At 46.8% G+C, this 18,347-nt stretch overlaps 1 protein-coding gene across 1 annotated transcript in view; it reads right to left on the bottom strand.

Annotated features, from left to right (window-relative positions):
* SYNPR (synaptoporin) overlaps nt 1-18,347 on the bottom strand; it is a 356,819-nt gene that overhangs the window by 185,050 nt on the left and 153,422 nt on the right. The window lies entirely within an intron of this gene.

Below are 18,347 nucleotides of genomic sequence, written 5' to 3'. Positions count from 1 at the left end.
GCAGGCAACCATAACACATGTATGCAAAAAAAGAGTGTTTTTTAACCCCCTTGGCGGTATGGTTCTTTCCGGATTTTAGGGTCTAAAAGTGGTACAATTTTTTTGCACCCTTTCAGACCCTATAACATTGTATAAAATCATGCTGCCAGGGAGATCCGCACAGCCCCAGTAATCACTCACCTCCCTGGGCTCCCGCACTGCAGTTATGCCTCCATCCTCCGGGTGGCGCTGCAACTCTAAAGTGAGTTTGCCGGCTCTCGTCATGATGACAGCTGGCGATCTCACCAGGAGGAAGCAGAACCCCGGAGGACGGAAGAAGAATGGCATCCGATGTCGGGATCCCTGGGCGGTATGTAGAAACGCTCCCGCTGCACGCTATACTCTGCATAGAGTCTACGGCGGCTACCCCGAGCAGACTTCGGGATTACCGCTCTGAGTTGTGGTTTTCCACCCCAACCCTAGCTCGGGGTTACCGCCAAGGAGGTTAAGTAGAGGGGGCTCTTACTGGGGGAGGGTGGCGGGGGCGCAATTTCAGTGTTTGCCATAGGCTCTATATTACCCAGATACACCCCTGCTGCAGTGTTATGGTTACTGAATAGGTTCTGGCTTACTGTATCAGAGGCAGAGCCCTTAAAGAGACTCTGTAACATTAAAAAGATCCCCTGGGGGGTACTCACCTCGGGTGGGGGAAGCCTCCGGATCCTAATGAGGCTTCCCACGCCGTCCTCTGTCCCACGGGGGTCTCGCCGCAGCCCTCCGAACAGCCGGCGACTGTGCCGACTGTCAGTTCAATATTTACCTTTGCTGGCTCCAGCGGGGGCGCTGTGGCGACTTTCTGCACGGAAATAGACGGAAATACCCGATCTCCGTCGGGTCCGCTCTACTGCGCAGGCGCCGGAAACTTGCGCCTGCGCAGTAGAGCAGACCCGACGGTGATCGGGTATTTCCGCCTACTTCGGCGCCGAGAGGCATCAGAGCGCCTGCGCAGGAGCCAGGAAGGTAAATATTGCGTCACGGCTGTACGGAGGGCTACAGCGAGACCCCCGAGGGACGCAGGATGGCGTGGGAAGCCTCATTAGGATCCTGAGGCTTCCCCCACCCGAGGTGAGTACCCCCCAGGGGCCGTTTTGTCGTTACAGTTCCTCTTTAATGAGACACTGGAGTCTTTTTTTTTTACCTTATTTTCTTATTAAGTCCTCTTCAGCATTAAATTGTAAGTGGATTCGCCACATTCCCATAGCAGAACAAGTGATTTATTTTCCAGAAATAGCCCTGCAAAGTTCCACGACTTTGTAGGTCGCAGATTTTGCTGCCTGAGAGGAAGAGCTGTGCGCTGTAGCCAGGCTCGGATTTACATCACAGGAGCCTATAGGCACAGATATCCTGACACCTGAGTCTATAGGCACAGATATCCTGATGGATCCATCTGAAAATGGCGTCTGCGAATAATGGCACACGGTGTTGCCACTAATCCATTTGTTGCTTATCGCTATTTAACATTAAAGCCTTATCGTTATTTAGCGTTAAAGCCTTATCGTTATTTAGCGTTAACACACAGAACCCTCTCTGTACCTATCCCTAACCCCTAAACACCCCTGGTGGTGCCTAACCCTAAGACCAGCTTGGTGGTGCCTAACCCTAACCACCCCCTTAGTGGTGCCTAACCCTAACCACCCCCTGGGGGTGCCTAACCCTAAGCACCCCCTGGTGGTGCCAAACCCTAACACCCCCCTGGTGGTGCCTAACCCTAAGCACCCCCCTGGTGGTGCCAAACCCTAACACCCTCCTGGTGGTGCCTAACCCTAAGCACCCCCTGGTGGTGCCTAACCCTAACTCTTCCCTGGTGGTGCCTAACCCTAACCTTGACAATGTTACATTAAATCCATTCACCGTTTTGCAGTTAAATAACTTCTACAGTTTGGCTTATGTAGGGCGCTATTGATAAATATTGTTACTGTGTGCAATAATGTCTGCTGTTTGGCATTTGAACGGCGCTATTGAAAAATAATGTTACTGTCTGCCTGTTTTCTTCGTTTTTCTCTGTGCGCCATTATTATGCAGTACTAACGATAAATAGCGATAAGCATATCTCTCTGCTACAATTAAGTAAACACAAGATAATGTTATCACCAGTTCGGATGCAGCTCTCCCTGCACTAAGCTTTCTATTGAAAAAGTGTTTTAACCCTTTGAATGCTATTCTGCTAAACAAATGGTGGTAGTATATTATATGCTGTAAATAATCTTTTAGAGCATAGAAGAAATGCTAGGTTTTATATCATTTTAACACAGTCAGTGAAAGGCCACCTGCTGGTGAATCATGGAGGGTTTCCTAGTCCCGGCACACACTGCCACCAGCAGGTAGAACAGGAAGATTCAGGATTCGAAACAGCCAACCACTGACCAATTTTACCACCTCCCTGTAATACGAAGGCTAACAGACTTTGAATACTATGAACCAATTGTGTAGGCAAGCTGCCATACTTCATGGGCGTCGTAAAATTGGTCAATCCTTCATCAATTGGATGTGTGTACATGGCTTTATACTACATGGAGGTAGCACAATTTTGGTAAATTTTTTCAGTTATTTGCCAATTATAATTGAAGGTGTGTACCAGGCTTTAGAGGCAGAGGAGCAGCAGGACAGCCAGGCAATTTGTATTGTTTAAAAGGAAATAAATATGGCAGCCTCCATATCCCTCTCAGGTCAGGTGTGCTTTAATAATATTAATACAAACATTTGTATAGTGCTTTTCTCCTGTTGGACTCAAAGCGCTCAAGAGCTGCAGCCACTAGGGGGCGCTCAAGGGGCCACCCATCAGTGTTAGGAAGTCTTGCTCAAGGACTTCTTACTGAACAGGTACTGACCCTTGCCAGGATTTAAACCCTGGTCTCCCATGTCAAAGTCAGAGCCCTTAACCAGTACACTACCCAGCCACTTTAAGATTTTCATGGGTTGTCCCCAGGTGCCCCATGCAGCTGGGTACTCCCTGAATGCGTGGGAATTCAGGAAAGTTGCATCCTGCCAATCACAGACTAGCTACACAGTGAATCCCAAAAATTAGCAGCAGTCATCCTGACTCTGTGACATAATAACAACATGGAGACAGCAGGGTGAGCTCATCTGCTTAAGCTGCTTCTTTATCACACAGAAGAGTGGACTTCTTGTAACCTAGTGATTTTGTCTCTCCTTTTGTCATGAAAACCCTCACATTGTTCTCTATCCTCACTATAATTTCCTCAGACAGACCATTCTTCTGCTTTTTAACACCATTACCATGTCATTCACCAGCTATTCCCAACGACATAATCACTATAATTACTGTTGACATCTAATTAACATTCAGCTTCCTTCCTGCAGCAACTCCAGCTGAAGAAAACTCCAGTATTTAGCGATAAAACTAATGCACCATGCTGCTCATTTTCACAGCGGCCCTGTGTAACGCATGAATGTTTCATACTTCCCTTTTGCCATTGTTAAAGAGGAACTGACCTGTGCTGTCTTTGCATCTGTAGGTTGCTCCATAACACTCTGTGGTATTGATATGTAATGCTGGGGCTCTAATGGGTTATCTGGAGAGTGGAGCCAATGTAAAGTCTGGGTCACAGGGGCGTACCTAAAACTCTGTGGGTCCTCCAGCAAACTGAGCCAGCTGGCACACTGAAAAACTCTTCTCCCTCCCCCCAACCAACTCTGGTTGGGCCCACTATGAGGTCCTGTGACAAAGCCCCTTCCTTCACCCCTTCCACGCCCAGCTCCAATATAGCACAATGCTGCAGCAAAACTTCATACATTGCCGGCTTCCAGCGGAGTGACAAGTCCTTAAATGTTATATAACATGCATCAGGGATCCGCAGGGATATTTGACTTTGATTTTTATCATGTGCTTGTCTTGTCTTTATACTGTTTTTAAAATCTAACAGCCTTTCCATTTAAATTAGTGGTTTCCTGTGAGTTGTGTGTGTGTGTGTGTGTGTGGGGGGGGGGGGGGGGGGGGGAGACAGTGTGTGGAGACAGTATACTTGCCTGGTATTGTGGTTGCCTATTGGCAAACCAGTTTTGTAAGTAGTATTTGTTATCCCATTGCTTGCAAATATTACACTATTTGGTGCTCCTGATGTTCTCTCTTTGTATGCATTTTTCTATCCCAGTCCCTGACAACGTCACTTGAATTTCTTCCACCAGATACACTTTATTGCTTAGTGAGGCTGAATCTGCCACCTCTAATTGCAAATCTTACCCCCTTCCTAATAACGTTGAAAGCAGAGCCAGATTTAAAACTCAGGAGCCTGTAGGCACAGGAATTCTGGCACCCTAAACTCTGCCCTTTAACACAGACCACACCTGTACTGTAATGTGTGGGAACAAACACCTGTATCATAGACAGCGACATAAAAGTCTATGGTCTTTCATGTTACCATGTAGATTGCACACTGGGTGTCAAGGCCGACAGTGCAGCACTAAGGCCGGATTTGTACTCTTTATCGCCCAAGGCCACTGTCACCAGCCGCCCCCTTCGGTGTAGGTAGCGAGAAGACCCCTCCCCCTTCCTTATAGTATAGGTAGCCTTATGACCTCCCCCCCCCCCCCAGTATGGGTAGCCAGATGTCCCCTCCCCCTTTCCCTCAAGTATAGGTAGCCAGATGACTCCCTTAATCCCTCCTTTTCCCATCCCCCTTCAGTATAGGTAGCCAGCTCACCTGCACACCGCAGCAGCCACCAGTGTCATTAATTTCTCCGCTCGTCTCCAGTGCAGACGCTTCCTCTGCCTTTCCGTCTCCAATATTGCCCAAGTCCATAGCAGCCATCCACAATGGAAACGTGCACAGAGAGCAAGATGGCTGCTGCACAGGAGGCTAGCAGCAAAGTACCACAGTCAGGCACTCACCTGATCTCCCTGCATTGCAGCATTTGCAAGCTTGCAAACACTGCACCAGTTTAGCCTGCTGCTTTAGTGCCCTTGCTCCTGTGGTCCCCTAGGCCATGGCCTAGGTGACCTTGGCCTAAATCCGGTCCTGTGCAGCACATAGTGGGAACAAACCCTGAGGCTTGGTCAATCTGGACAGTTTAGCTCACATTATGTGAAGTAAAAGCACTGGGTGTGCATAGTTCAAATGAAGAAGAAACTACTCACAAAGGTGGGTTGCACAACCAGCAACCACAGTATCAAACAGGTGAGCCCGTCCTATTCCAAGGATCTCTCCCTTAAAATAAATCGATCAAGATGTCCAAAGGGACTTTATACTCAATGCCCCCCCAAGGATATCTTGAGAAGTGGGGATAACGTATTGGGAGGTAAGAGGCACTGCAAAGGGAAGATGGCCTGAGTGGATGGTAAATACTTGGAATAATAGTAATAAAAAACGGTGTACCTGAGTCAGTAAACCGCTAATAGTATAAATACCAATAACTTTTAATATTGATATCACTGAGAACAACACATTACATGGGTTGATTGACGCTTAAAGGGATCCTGAGCAGTAAAAGAAACTAAAGAACAGGGAGGCAGAGAGCTTAAAACGGGGCAGGGTGAGTGTATGGGCATAACTAATTATTTGTGGGTATGCTTAAATGCATACCCAGGGCTACTGCTCAGGGTCCCTATAGTGGGGTTAATAGAATGGCCGATCAGGGAAATATGATCAACCCGTAGGAGCACCTGTGGCCCGTGAAACCCGTTGTTCTCAGTAAAGTTGTAACCCTCTAAAAGAGGGTCCCAAAAATTTTGCTAATGTATTTCTATGTGTAAGATAACTTTGGCATCTAAGGCTAACTTTCGCCTTAGATGCTTGCTTGTGGAACAAAAACGGCGCATGGGAGAGAAATGGAGGCGCTGTAATGGTCGCATAGACTGTTGCTTAGCGACCAAAGCAAAGAGAGCAGTGGATAATAAGTACCCCGCAGAGCTGATACAGCCCCCCGCTTGCATTAAGTCCTGTTATAGAGACATTGTTCCTGTCAAGTCCTTTCAAGTCAAGAGTTAAAGTTTATGTGTTCCTCTGTGATATGTTCTGAAGTGTTACTGAGAATTTGATACAAGAAGTGAACCAAAGTGTAATTTAAGCATAATACCTAAGTACACGGTCCTAAAGAAACCGGAAGTTACTAAAAGCCATGAGAGTAAAGAGAACTTGTCAGTATTAAAGAAGATAAGTGAAATAGAAGGAGTTGCATTGTGTCTTGTGACATTAAAAGTGTGCTACAGTAAGGAGTGAGCTGACCTTCAATCAAGATACAGAGTCCGCTTACTTGGAGTACCAGTTTTGCAACAACTCTAAACTAGAGCTTATTCAGCCTAAAAGTCAAAGTGCACTAAAAGAGAGTTATATTGTGGGAGAGTAATTTGGGTGGCATAGCTGGGTGCATTGGTCACTTTATATTTTATTTTGTTTACTTTTGTTTTCCTAATCCTTTTTGATTATTTGATTTCTATTTTGTTTTGTTTCTTATTTTGGGAGGCCCCGACTAGAAAGGTGTGTTAAGTGTAAAGTGGGTTTGTGGTAAATTATCAAGGGTAAAGAGTCTGAGAGATCTGTGAGCAAGGTGAATATCCTTTTTGTGTTCAACCAACGAACTGTGCAACTACACAGTACCATCTTAAGAACTGTCACGAGTTCCCCCAAGGTTTTGCCGAGCAATATAGCTTGGACTTGGTTAGAAGGGACTGAGAACTGTTTAGGAACTGAAATTGCTCAGTAGACCATCCCCTTTCCCAGCCCATGCCCCAACAGTGATACTGTGATGTAAACATGCTGTAAAGTGATTGAATTGTTGTACAAGAAGACCTTTGTAGCTCAAATATTATATATAATTTGTATGTAACGTAACCTTTTCATTCCGCAGCATTTACCGGTGCACCGGCTGTGAAGACTAGGAAATTGTGTATTTTGACCTGTGATGTGCAAGGGAGGGGTATTGTGTGGTTGAAGTGTTACGGGTTGATCGAAGCTACAGTGACCACCGTTAGGTCACAAATAAATCTTTGATAATTTCATCTGAGTCAGTGGATTCTTCTCAGCCGGAGCCCCGTGCTAACGGATAAATCGGGTTGCAATATTAATATTAAAAGTTATTGGTATTTACACTATTAGTAGTTTACTGACTCGGGTACACCATTTTTATTACTATTTTTTCCAAGTATTTACCATCCACTTAGGCCATCTTCCCTTTGGTGGTGCCTCTTACCTTCCAGTACGCCATCCATTGCTTATCCCTCAATGACACCCGATAAAGAGGTAGTTGTGAGGGACATGCAGTTCTCTTATAGACAAACAGTGAATACAATTATGGCTCATATTCTCCCCTCCCTCCCATGCACAGTATGGTGCAGTCAGTGGTAGTGTCAAATAAGTCACCGCTGCTTTGCTTCCAATTCAGATCTCAGGTGCTCTGTTTCCCTCCCTCACACAATATGGTGCTGATAGTGGAACTCACCCTCTGTTTTATGACTCTTGGGAGATGGGCCCACAGGCTGTGAAGATCACCAAGAAGAGGCAAAGGAAGGGTTGTGAACATTAAGCCGATTTGCATGTATTGTTAAAATTAGTGTTAGTGCCCTTCTCCACTGCATGTGTTCCAATCCTGTTTTCTGAATACATTAGTTTGGCAATGATTCTCTGATTGCATGGCACTGTGATTATAATGGTAATCGTGGTACCCCTGTTACACTAATGGCATTTGATTTCTCCCCAAGTTCAAATGCAGTGCATGATGCATTTTCCCTACTTTGAGTTTGGGATATGCTCTTTAAACTGTTGGGAAAACGCAAATGCAATCACTACAAAAAAATGCTCAGGGGTTCTTTCAGAGGTTTGAGACGATCCGAAGCCCACTATAGTGTAGTATGTTAGATACAGTATATATAGTGTATGTTAGATACAGTGTGAATAGTGTATAATACAGAGGGGTTATATTCATCCCAGGCCAGCAGATTTAAAGTTGCTCCTTTTGTATTTTGCCTGAGGAAGCGGGCTACAGACCCTTGAAACGTGTTGCAACAGTTTTTGGAGTAAGAAATAAACTATTGTTCTTAAATTGATTTGAATCTGCCGAGTCTTCTGTGGGGAGATAAGTCCACCACTACCCCCCTCCCCATTTTAAACTCTTTCATATATTTTACACTCTAGTGGCACCTCTGTTTCCATTGTTCACGCTACAGCAGTTTGGAAACAGAAAGACTCCCATATTCCAAAGTTAACTTTTTGTGCTCTTATTATTGACCATATATGTGCACAAGGTTAATGATGATCATATCCACATGTATAAAATACGTATTGGAGACTCTCGTTTAACTCCCTGGTTATTGATAATAAATAAGCCAGATTTTGAAGCTATTCCTAAGGCGTCTCATTAAACACATTCTCTAATAACATCAGCAGAGAATTTATATATCAAACTCACATAGGGGGTTTCTTTTTGTAGCCTTCGGTTTTCTGTATTAAATATGCCATGAATGATGCATGGGGTGATGAATTCCCCAGCACAGATGTAGGTTTTAGACAGTGGATTTAGACTCAGAAGTATTACTTGCTGCATTGAGCTAAAAACCGTTAGAATTCTCAACTTGCAAAATCTAACTGTATGTCATTTAGAAAACAAACTATCGCACATTGCAATTCCAACAGCTTTTGTTATCCTTTGCTGCAATTGTTTGTGGTTGAAGGTTCATTCCTATAGAAGGGTGGGGTTTGGGCAAAGGTGTAATTAGAAATTGCCTGTCCCCCTAGCCAGACCATGCTGCCCCCCCCCCCCCATCTCAGCATTAGGTAGCCAGGGTGATCATACCCCTACTCACCCATGCAGCAGTATTTGCCCCCTCCCCCCCTAGCCAGACCCTGCTGCCCCCCCATCTCAGCATTAGGTAGCCAGAGTGATCATACCCCTACCCACCCATGAAGCAGTATTTGCCCCTCCCCCTAGCCAGACCATGTTGTCCCTCATCTCAGCATTAGGTAGCCAGGGTGATCATACCCCTACCCACCCATTAAGCAGTATTTGCCCCCCCCCCTGCCAGACCTTGCTGCCCCCCCCCCATCTCAGCATTAGGTAGCCAGAGTGATCATACCCCTACCCACCCATGAAGTAGTATTTGCCCCTCCCCCTATCCAGACCATGCTGCCCCCCATCTCAGCAGTAGGTAGCCAGGGTGATCATACCCCTACCCACCCATCATACCCCTACCCACCCATGAAGCAGTATATGCCCCTACCCCCCTAGCCAGACCATGCTGCCCCCATCACAGCATTAGGTAGCCAGGGTGATCATACCCCTACCCACCCAAGAAGCAGTATTTGCCCCCTACCCCTACCCATACCATGCTGCCCCCCCCCCCCATCTCAGCATTAGGTAGCCAGGGTGATCATACCCCTACACACCCATGCAGCAGTATTTGCCCCCTCCCCCCCAGCCAGACCCTGCTGCCCCCCATCTCAGCATTAGGTAGCCAGGGTGATCATACCCCTACTCACCCATGCAGCAGTATTTGCCCCTACCCCCCTAGCCAGACCATGCTGCCCCCATCACAGCATTAGGTAGCCAGGGTGATCATACCCCTACCCACCCAAGAAGCAGTATTTGCCCCCTCCCCCTACCCATACCATGCTGCCCCCCCCCCCCATCTCAGCATTAGGTAGCCAGGGTGATCATACCCCTACACACCCATGCAGCAGTATTTGCCCCCTCCCCCCCAGCCAGACCCTGCTGCCCCCCATCTCAGCATTAGGTAGCCAGGGTGATCATACCCCTACAGCAGTATTTGCCCCCTCCCCCCCTAGCCAGACCCTGCTGCCCCCCCCATCTCAGCATTAGGTAGCCAGAGTGATCATACCCCTACCCACCCATGAAGCAGTATTTGCCCCTCCCCCTAGCCAGACCATGTTGTCCCTCATCTCAGCATTAGGTAGCCAGGGTGATCATACCCCTACCCACCCATTAAGCAGTATTTGCCCCCCCCCCTGCCAGACCTTGCTGCCCCCCCCCATCTCAGCATTAGGTAGCCAGAGTGATCATACCCCTACCCACCCATGAAGCAGTATTTGCCCCTCCCCCTATCCAGACCATGCTGCCCCCCATCTCAGCAGTAGGTAGCCAGGGTGATCATACCCCTACCCACCCATCATACCCCTACCCACCCATGAAGCAGTATATGCCCCTACCCCCCTAGCCAGACCATGCTGCCCCCATCACAGCATTAGGTAGCCAGGGTGATCATACCCCTACCCACCCAAGAAGCAGTATTTGCCCCCTCCCCCTACCCATACCATGCTGCCCCCCCCCCCCCCCCCATCTCAGCATTAGGTAGCCAGGGTGATCATACCCCTACACACCCATGCAGCAGTATTTGCCCCCTCCCCCCCAGCCAGACCCTGCTGCCCCCCATCTCAGCATTAGGTAGCAAGGGTGATCATACCCCTACCCACCCATGGAGCAGTATTTGCCCCCCCCCCTTGCCCCCTAGCCAGACCCTGCTGCCCCCCCCCCATCTCAGCATTAGGTCGCCAGGGTGATCATACCCCTACCCACCCCATGAAGCAGTATCCCCACCCTGATAAAACAGAGCAACAGCAGAGGAGCCCACTGCACCAGAAAAAGGTGCACAAGCAACAGAGATAACTGCAGCCTTTAGGGGACTATGAAGAACAGCCCATTCAAGAATTGGGGGGAGATTCACAGGGGGTGGACAACAGCTGGAGTCACTCACTGGTTCAAGAGTAACCACAAAGAGATGTATGCAGGACATGGGCTACAGCTGTTGCATTCCTTGTGTCAAGCTAATTCTGAAGGTAAAGCATCAGACATGCCTTACCTTCACCTTTCCTTGACCTTCAACTTAGACGTGCCTTTACTTTTCTAAAGCCCCATCTACACGATACGATTCTTTGTACGATTCGATTACGATTCTATTTACGATCCGATTAAATCTGGCATGTCCGATCAGGATTCGATTCAATTCAAATCGATTTGCCATTGCAAAACAATGGCGAATCGAATCGAATCCTGATCGGACATGCCGGATTTAATCGGATCGTACATAGAATCGTAATCGAATCGTACAAAGAATCGTATCGTGTAGATTGGGCTTAAGGACAAACGGACTGGACTGTTGTTCAATGGTCCAAAGCCCTCTTTTCAAATGAAAGCAAATGTTGCATTTTATTTGGAAATCAATGTCTCAGAGTCTGGAGGAGGATTAGAGAGGCACATAATTCGAGTTATTTTAGGTCCAGTTTTCACAGACAGTGCTGATTTATGGAGCAATGTCATCTACTGGTGTTAGTCTGCTGTATTTTATCAAGTCCAAAGTTAGTTTCTGATTATTTGCAATGTGTTTTCTTAGTTCCCTGCGATTACTTAAATATGTGGGAACCTCTAGTGTATATACTGATATTGAAAATATGAAAATTGAAATAAAACTTTTTTGAAAAAAAAGGGCCAAAGGGAGCTTGGCAGGAGTTTTAAGGGGCATAGATCAGTCCATGTCCATGATGCATAATTCCCGAATATGATTTTTACAGTTGCTCACTTGCTGAATTACTGCAGAAAAGTCAGTCAGAAAGGTTTGCTTTGTAAACAAGATTTCTCTTTGATCACCTCTATTGGCCAGTCATGGCGATCAAGTGCCTGTAGAAATTTTGGACACGAATGTAAGTGCCTAAAAATAGCTATTTTTAGGCGCTCATGTTCGTGGCCAAAAGTTCCACAGGCACTTGTATTGACCTGAGGAAGCAGGCCAAGACCCATGAAACGCGTTGCCTACCCTGCATGAATAACATTACTTTTTCCATTAAATAAAGGTTTTTCCTTCTGAGAAGGTAAGAAATTCTGCATGTCATCAATACAACACCTAGTAGTATCCTATCATCAAGGGCGCCTCCACCAGTGCTTTTAGTATAGTCCATAGGGGTTTTTCTAGTCACGAGGTGTAACGATTGGTGTCAGCAACACAGATTTTTCTGATTATTGGTGATCTGCAGTATCACCAATAATACAGATGCTATACCTGATTATGTGGGGATCTGCAGAATCACCAATAATACTAGTATAGCCAGACACGAGACACCCAATGTGATATTGTGTTTGGTGCAACAGTAATCAGAAAAGTTATCTCCCGAGAAGTGGGAGATACAGACACTACTGCAGCCAATGATTCTCTGAGGAGCAGAGAATCAGATTGTACTGCAGCCAGGAATTCCCTGAGGAGCAGGGAATTCAGATAGTACTGCAGCCAGTGGATACCTGAGGAGCAGGAACCACTGACTGAGCTGCAAGAGTGATAACTGGTGGAATGAATGTTTATGATTGTACTGCAGCCGAAGATTCCCTGAGGAGCAGGGAATCAGATAGTACTGCAGCCAGTGGACACCTGAGGAGCAGGGACCACTGACTGAGCTGCCTGAGTGATAACTGGTGGAATGAGTGTTTATGATTGTACTGCATTGTACTGCAGCCAGTGGACACCTGAGGAGCAGGGACCACTGACTGGGCTGCAAGAGTGATGACTGGAGTATTGAGAGATTATGATTCGACTGCAGCCAAGGATTCCCTGAGAAGCAGGGAATCAGACTGTACTGCAGCCAAGGATTCCCTGAGGTGCAGGGAATCAGACTGTCCTGCAGCCAGTGGACCTCTAAGAGGTAGAGACCACTGACTGTGCTGCAGGATGGCCTCCTAAGGAGCAGGTGACCATAAACCAGTGCTTGCAGCTAGTGAACACCTGAAGAGCAAGTGTCACGGATAGTACAGCGAAGCTGATCACCTAAGGGTTAGGTGACAGCCAGAAAGGTCAGACAAGCCAGGTCGGCAACATACGGACAGATAAGGTACAAAGACGGAAGACTGATTCGGTATCTGGGTACAGGCAATGTCGGCAACAGGATATCAGATAGGCAGAGGTACCGAATCAGTAAGCAGGAGGATAGTCAGGAAAGCCAGAGATCATAACAGGTAACAGTAATGTATCAATCCTACTCTAGGTGTGAAGTCCTTGGTTTCAAAACCTGGGAACTAGTCTAACACATAAACAGTGCAATGTAGCAATCTCCTAGTCTTAGGTGTGAAGTCCTTGGTTTCAACACCTGGGAACTAGTCTAATGAATGGTATACAAGTCTCACAATACAATAGTGCAATAAGCTATCAACGGAATCTGACTAAGTGTGAATTCCCAGCTCCGGCTGGTTCTAACACACTGTAAGATCTGACTAGGGTCTGAGTGCTCACACGTAAGTTTTCGCAACAGCAGACAGCTTGCAACTGACAGGCAAGTCCTATATATACCCAGAGCGCTGAACAGCGCCGCCCCAGTCACTCAGCCAATCCGGAGCATAGCTGGAGTCAGCTGATCAGCATGATCAGCTGACTCCCCTTCTACTTGCATAAAGGTCCTGTCGCCTGGCGCGCACGCACGTAGCTCTCAACCTGTGTGCACCAGAAGGACCAGACGAACCAGCAGCATGTTGCTGCGCGGCAGAAGCCGCCAGCTGGAACGCGGAGATAGCCGCCATGCCGCTTGCTCATGCGGCGGCATCTCCGCTATTCCTTACACGAGGACCTTTAGTCCTCACAGCTAATCCAGGACTGCGACTGACCAGCATCTGCATCAACAAACCTGGGACACCGAGCGGGGACGGTTATTACCACAGGCTCAGACAGTGGCTGCAAGTTTTGCAACTCACCGTTGTGAGATAATACTTATACACGTGTGCTTGCATCCCTTTGTCTAATGATAATGCACCGTTGGGCTTCTGGTCTCTCTCATTTTCAGAGACTTGAAGGTTATGCGTAACCATCAAGGTTTAAAACTTTTTCAGCATTTTGCAATTGAATAAGTACCAAAAGGTAGGTGAAAAAGTAATGTCAAAATTATTCTGAGTATTTTTTTGCTTGCTGGTGATTTAGAAGGTATATTATTGATAAGATGAGAAAATATCACCTAGGAGAAAACTCAGGAGAAAAAGTGATTTGCATATGGGCCAGGAAGCTTCTGCAGTTTAAAATGTACTTCCTGTCAAGAACACATATATTTATTACTGCCAGTCACTGAAATGATAACCAGCATTTAAAGTAAACCAGAGCTGACGTAATCGATACTTATCCGTGGCTTCCTCCAGCCCCATGAGCACCTGTGTGTCCCTTGCTGTCCTCCCACGGTCTGCCGTTCAGCCGTGATCAGCCCCGGTAACTGGCTAAGTCACGTCAGTCCAGGTCTACTGCAAATGCGCGTGAGGTCCGGGCATGTGCAGAAGACCTAGACTGAGCCTGTTACTGGGGCTGATTGCCGCTGATCGGCAGACCGCTGGAGGGACTCACACGTGCTTATGGGGCTGGAGGAAGCCAGGGTAAGAATCGATTTTTCTCATATTACGTCAGCTCTGGTACACTTTAAGTAAATATGGGATGACACTTGTCCTTTTATTTGGGAAATATGTACATATAAGCTCTATTTTCTACTGTATTTAAATACCGTACTAGGGGCCTGATTCACAAAGCGGTGCTAACAGTTAGCACGCTGGTGAAAAGCCCTTTATCATGCCTAAACTCAGTTTAGGCATGATAAGTTTAGGTGTGATAAGTTTAGGCATGATAAATTTAGGTGTGATAAGTTTAGGCATGATAAGTTTAAGCGCCAACTGGGTTAGCACCGCAGTGCACAGCTGATCAAAAGTTTTATGCTAGCATAGTCTGGTGCACTTCGTATAAAGTTTAATGGCACTGCTTTGCATGCGGGACTTTGCACGCTATCTACACTTATCTAAACTTATCATGCCTAAACTTATCACACCTAAACTTATCATGCCTAAACTTATCACACCTAAACTGGCTTTTTACCAGTGTGGTGCAATGGTTATCATGCCTAAAGTCTCTAACTGGGTTAGCACCGCTTTGTGAATCGAGCCCTAGGTCTAATTTCTACCATCGCTTGGGTTAAAGGGATCAAAAAGTGGCTGCACATCAGGCGGGTGAAGTGATGTATCTGATTATCTAAAGGGTCTGATGGCGCTCTGAGATATTTTAATGCACATGATTCCTTCCAGGCTGTCGGCTCCACTTAATACTGATAATTGCAGTTACAAGTCTACTTTCCTTATAGCTAAGTGATCTATAGCATAGGAAAGGATTTCACCAGTGCTGGTCGTAATGGAAAAATCTACGCTTACGGATCATTACGCGTAATTTTACGCTATTACGCATTACGCAATTACGGTTACGGTGTAGGAAATTATCTACGGTACATCACTGTAATTACGCGTAAACTTACGCAGTTACGCGTAAGGATACTGTAATGTAGGCGCTTACACTACGATGTTACGCGTAGTGCTGTAATACCCATTAATGCGTATTTTTTTACGCATACGGACGATATGTACGCAATAGCCGTCAATGTGACAGTTATTGCGTACATATCATTCGTATGCGTCAAAACGTACGCTTATACTGAAGGGCGGGAGAAGATACTATTGGTTGCTTAGGATGTTGACTGATTGGCTACTCTTAGAAAAGGGGAGTTTTTACGTTAGTAATTACGCGTAAAATTACGCGTAAGTGTTCGTAAAATTACGCATACCTAGCAATTACGGTAGACAGTGTAATTACGATACCACTCTACTGCTTACGCGTAAATAATTACGCGTAAGACCGTAATTTACGCGTATCGCTTACGCGTAAATTTACATTGAATTACGATGCGTAATTACGCTCATGCGTAATTTCAGCCCAGCACTGGATTTCACTTTGAATCATGGTGTATTAGCCTGGCAGTGGTAATGAGGTATGATCAAGCTCTCATACAATGCAGCAAGAGAAAGGTCTTTGTAGTGAATTAGATGCTGCAAGGAAATTAATAGTTCTAAGCACCGCTCCTATGTTTCTGCATTGAAATAGTAACATGGTCTTTATTTATCAAATGTCTGTAAAGAGAATCACTCTTGATGATTAACACCAACCACTCATTTTATCTCTTTTGGGGAGTTGTCATGGGGTCCAGGCAGAGTTGTTAATGAAGGGACAAAAGTGTATTTTAGCGCTGCTGTATCCTGATGGGTTACAGCGGATTAAATAAAAAAGCTGCTTTTATAAGACCCTGGTGGGTTGCTGGGATTTTCCACTATTTTTCAGCAAAACAGTATTTGCCTGAGGCTCAGCAATAGACTTCTTGTTAACAGAGCCTGATCGCTGTCATTCTACAGCAGTTGCTTCTTCAGACCCCAGGAAGAAAACACCACAGCCCCTACACATAAATAATATAAGGAGGGCTGACTTTCCTGTTATGTTGCTAACTACAAATGAAAGGGGATATACTCTTAAACACTATGCATTTAGCACGCAATGTGACGTGCGCGAAGGTTTGCGCGCGCAAAGGTTAGCGGGCAGTTACGTGTGCTCGATAACTCAGCAAAGTGCGCGCATTACCGCGTGACAACCTTCGGCTGCGCATGCACGTAAATCATGCGCGTTACATTGCGTGCTTAATGCATAGCACGGTCGTGTTATGCATTAGCACTGCTTTGTGAATCAAGCCCCATGTGTGCATTAGTGACATTAGCAAATTAGAATTGCACTTTTCTTGCCATGCATTAAAAGGCTATTACTCCCAAGCTGCCTTATGTGACCTAAGGGTTGTTTTTCCATGTTATGATCCAAAACCTAACCTTAAAATGGAGCTTAACTCGGAACTTCCTCTCTGCTCTTAAAGATTACCCACAGCATGATAACCCTCATGGTAAAAAAAAAAAAGTCATTACAATTTATGGAAATCCCCCCAAAAAGTTGTAATATGTTTCACTTTCGCAGGCACCATCATTAATGCAAGGGGGGGGGGGGGGGGGCAATTGCCCAGGGCCCCAGAGTCTGTAGGGGCTTCTAAGGGGACTCATATTTTGCCTCAAAATCTAATTTCGCTTCCGCTGGGCACTGCAGCCACGCCATATCTGTGTGGTGGAGGTGAGGACCATGAGATGGCAGCTCAGCAGGCAGGGGCAGGAGGCAGAGATACACACTCTACCTGCTTTCGTCAGCATCACAGTTACCATGGTTCCCTTCCTGTCTGCCGGACCGCAGTGGCGCTCTCCAGGACATTACATCACATCCCTGCGTCACGTCGGGGAGAGCGCCTCTGCAGTCCAGCAGACAGGAAGGGAACCCTGGTAATGCCGGTGTAATATCAGAATGTGCAGCCCGGAAGCTCCCTTCCTCACTGAGTATCACGCATGCTCAGTGGGAAGTTAGATGGTATTTTCCTGAAATATCTCCGCTTCCGCACTACATACACACCCGAAATTTTCAGGGTAGGGAGCGGAGCCCCCGATTTACCTCTGTGCTGAATTGCAGCCCCAAGCCCCGCTAGTTCCCGAGATAGGTTTGCTGTAATCAGTCTAGGGGAACCAGCGGGGCTCGGGGCTGCAATTCAGCACAGAGCTAAATCGGGGGCTCCGCTCCCTACCCTGAAAATTTCGGGTGTGTATGTGGTGCGGAAGCGGAGATATTTAGGATGTTTTAGGTGGCTGCACATTTGAATGGGAGGCAGGCTCCTACTGCGCATGCGGGGCTGCACAATCTGCGGGGCTGCCCATTCTGTCACTACACTGGCGGAAGCAGGTACAGTATAAATCCCTGCCTCCTGCCTGTTTACCTGCCACCTCCACCACTATCGCACTACACAATGAATGTGGCTGGAGAAAAAAAGATGCCGCTGGCTGCCTCGGGAAGGGGAACTGAAGGGGTGTCAGTAACTTACCTCTGGAATCCCGCGATGCATCTATTGCCACGGAGACCCGACTGGCTCCTTCCTCTTCCGCTTCAATGGTGGCTTCGCGTGTGCACTTCCCTAGCAACCAGGACGCGCACGCAGCTTCCAGCAATGTTGCAGGGCGAGCGCATTATGGCAAGCGTCCGCCCTATGCCCTCAGACGCCGGAGAGTTAGTGTCAGCTGACGTGGACAGTCAGCTGACACTTAGGCAGGGTTGTAAGCTTGTGTCAGCTGATCAGTCGTCGGCTGACACTCAGACTGCTTTCTTTACTTGTGTCAGCTGATCAGTTGTCAGCTGACACTCAGGCAGGTTACTCTGTGTGTGAGTGGTTGCTGTGATGTGTGGCCTGCTACTGATTGGTTGTATGCCTGTATATAAAGCCTGCTGTGACACTTTGATGTTGCCCGTGATAGCTTTGGCTGTGTGCTTATTGCTGGGTGCTCTATTGTTACTGTATATTGGATTATTTGTGTACCAACCTTGCCTGGAAACCAACTATTCTCTCTGATCGCTGCCTGTATTGACCCTTGCCTGGAAACCCTTACTCTTTGATTGCCCTTGTACCGACCCTTGCCTGGAACCATTTTCTTCTTTAAACTCTGCC

This window comes from Hyperolius riggenbachi, chromosome 9, assembly GCF_040937935.1.
Source record: "Hyperolius riggenbachi isolate aHypRig1 chromosome 9, aHypRig1.pri, whole genome shotgun sequence".
Classification (NCBI taxonomy): domain Eukaryota; kingdom Metazoa; phylum Chordata; class Amphibia; order Anura; family Hyperoliidae; genus Hyperolius; species Hyperolius riggenbachi.
Note: the sequence above shows the minus strand (reverse complement) of the source record. Positions and strands in the feature narration are given on the sequence as shown.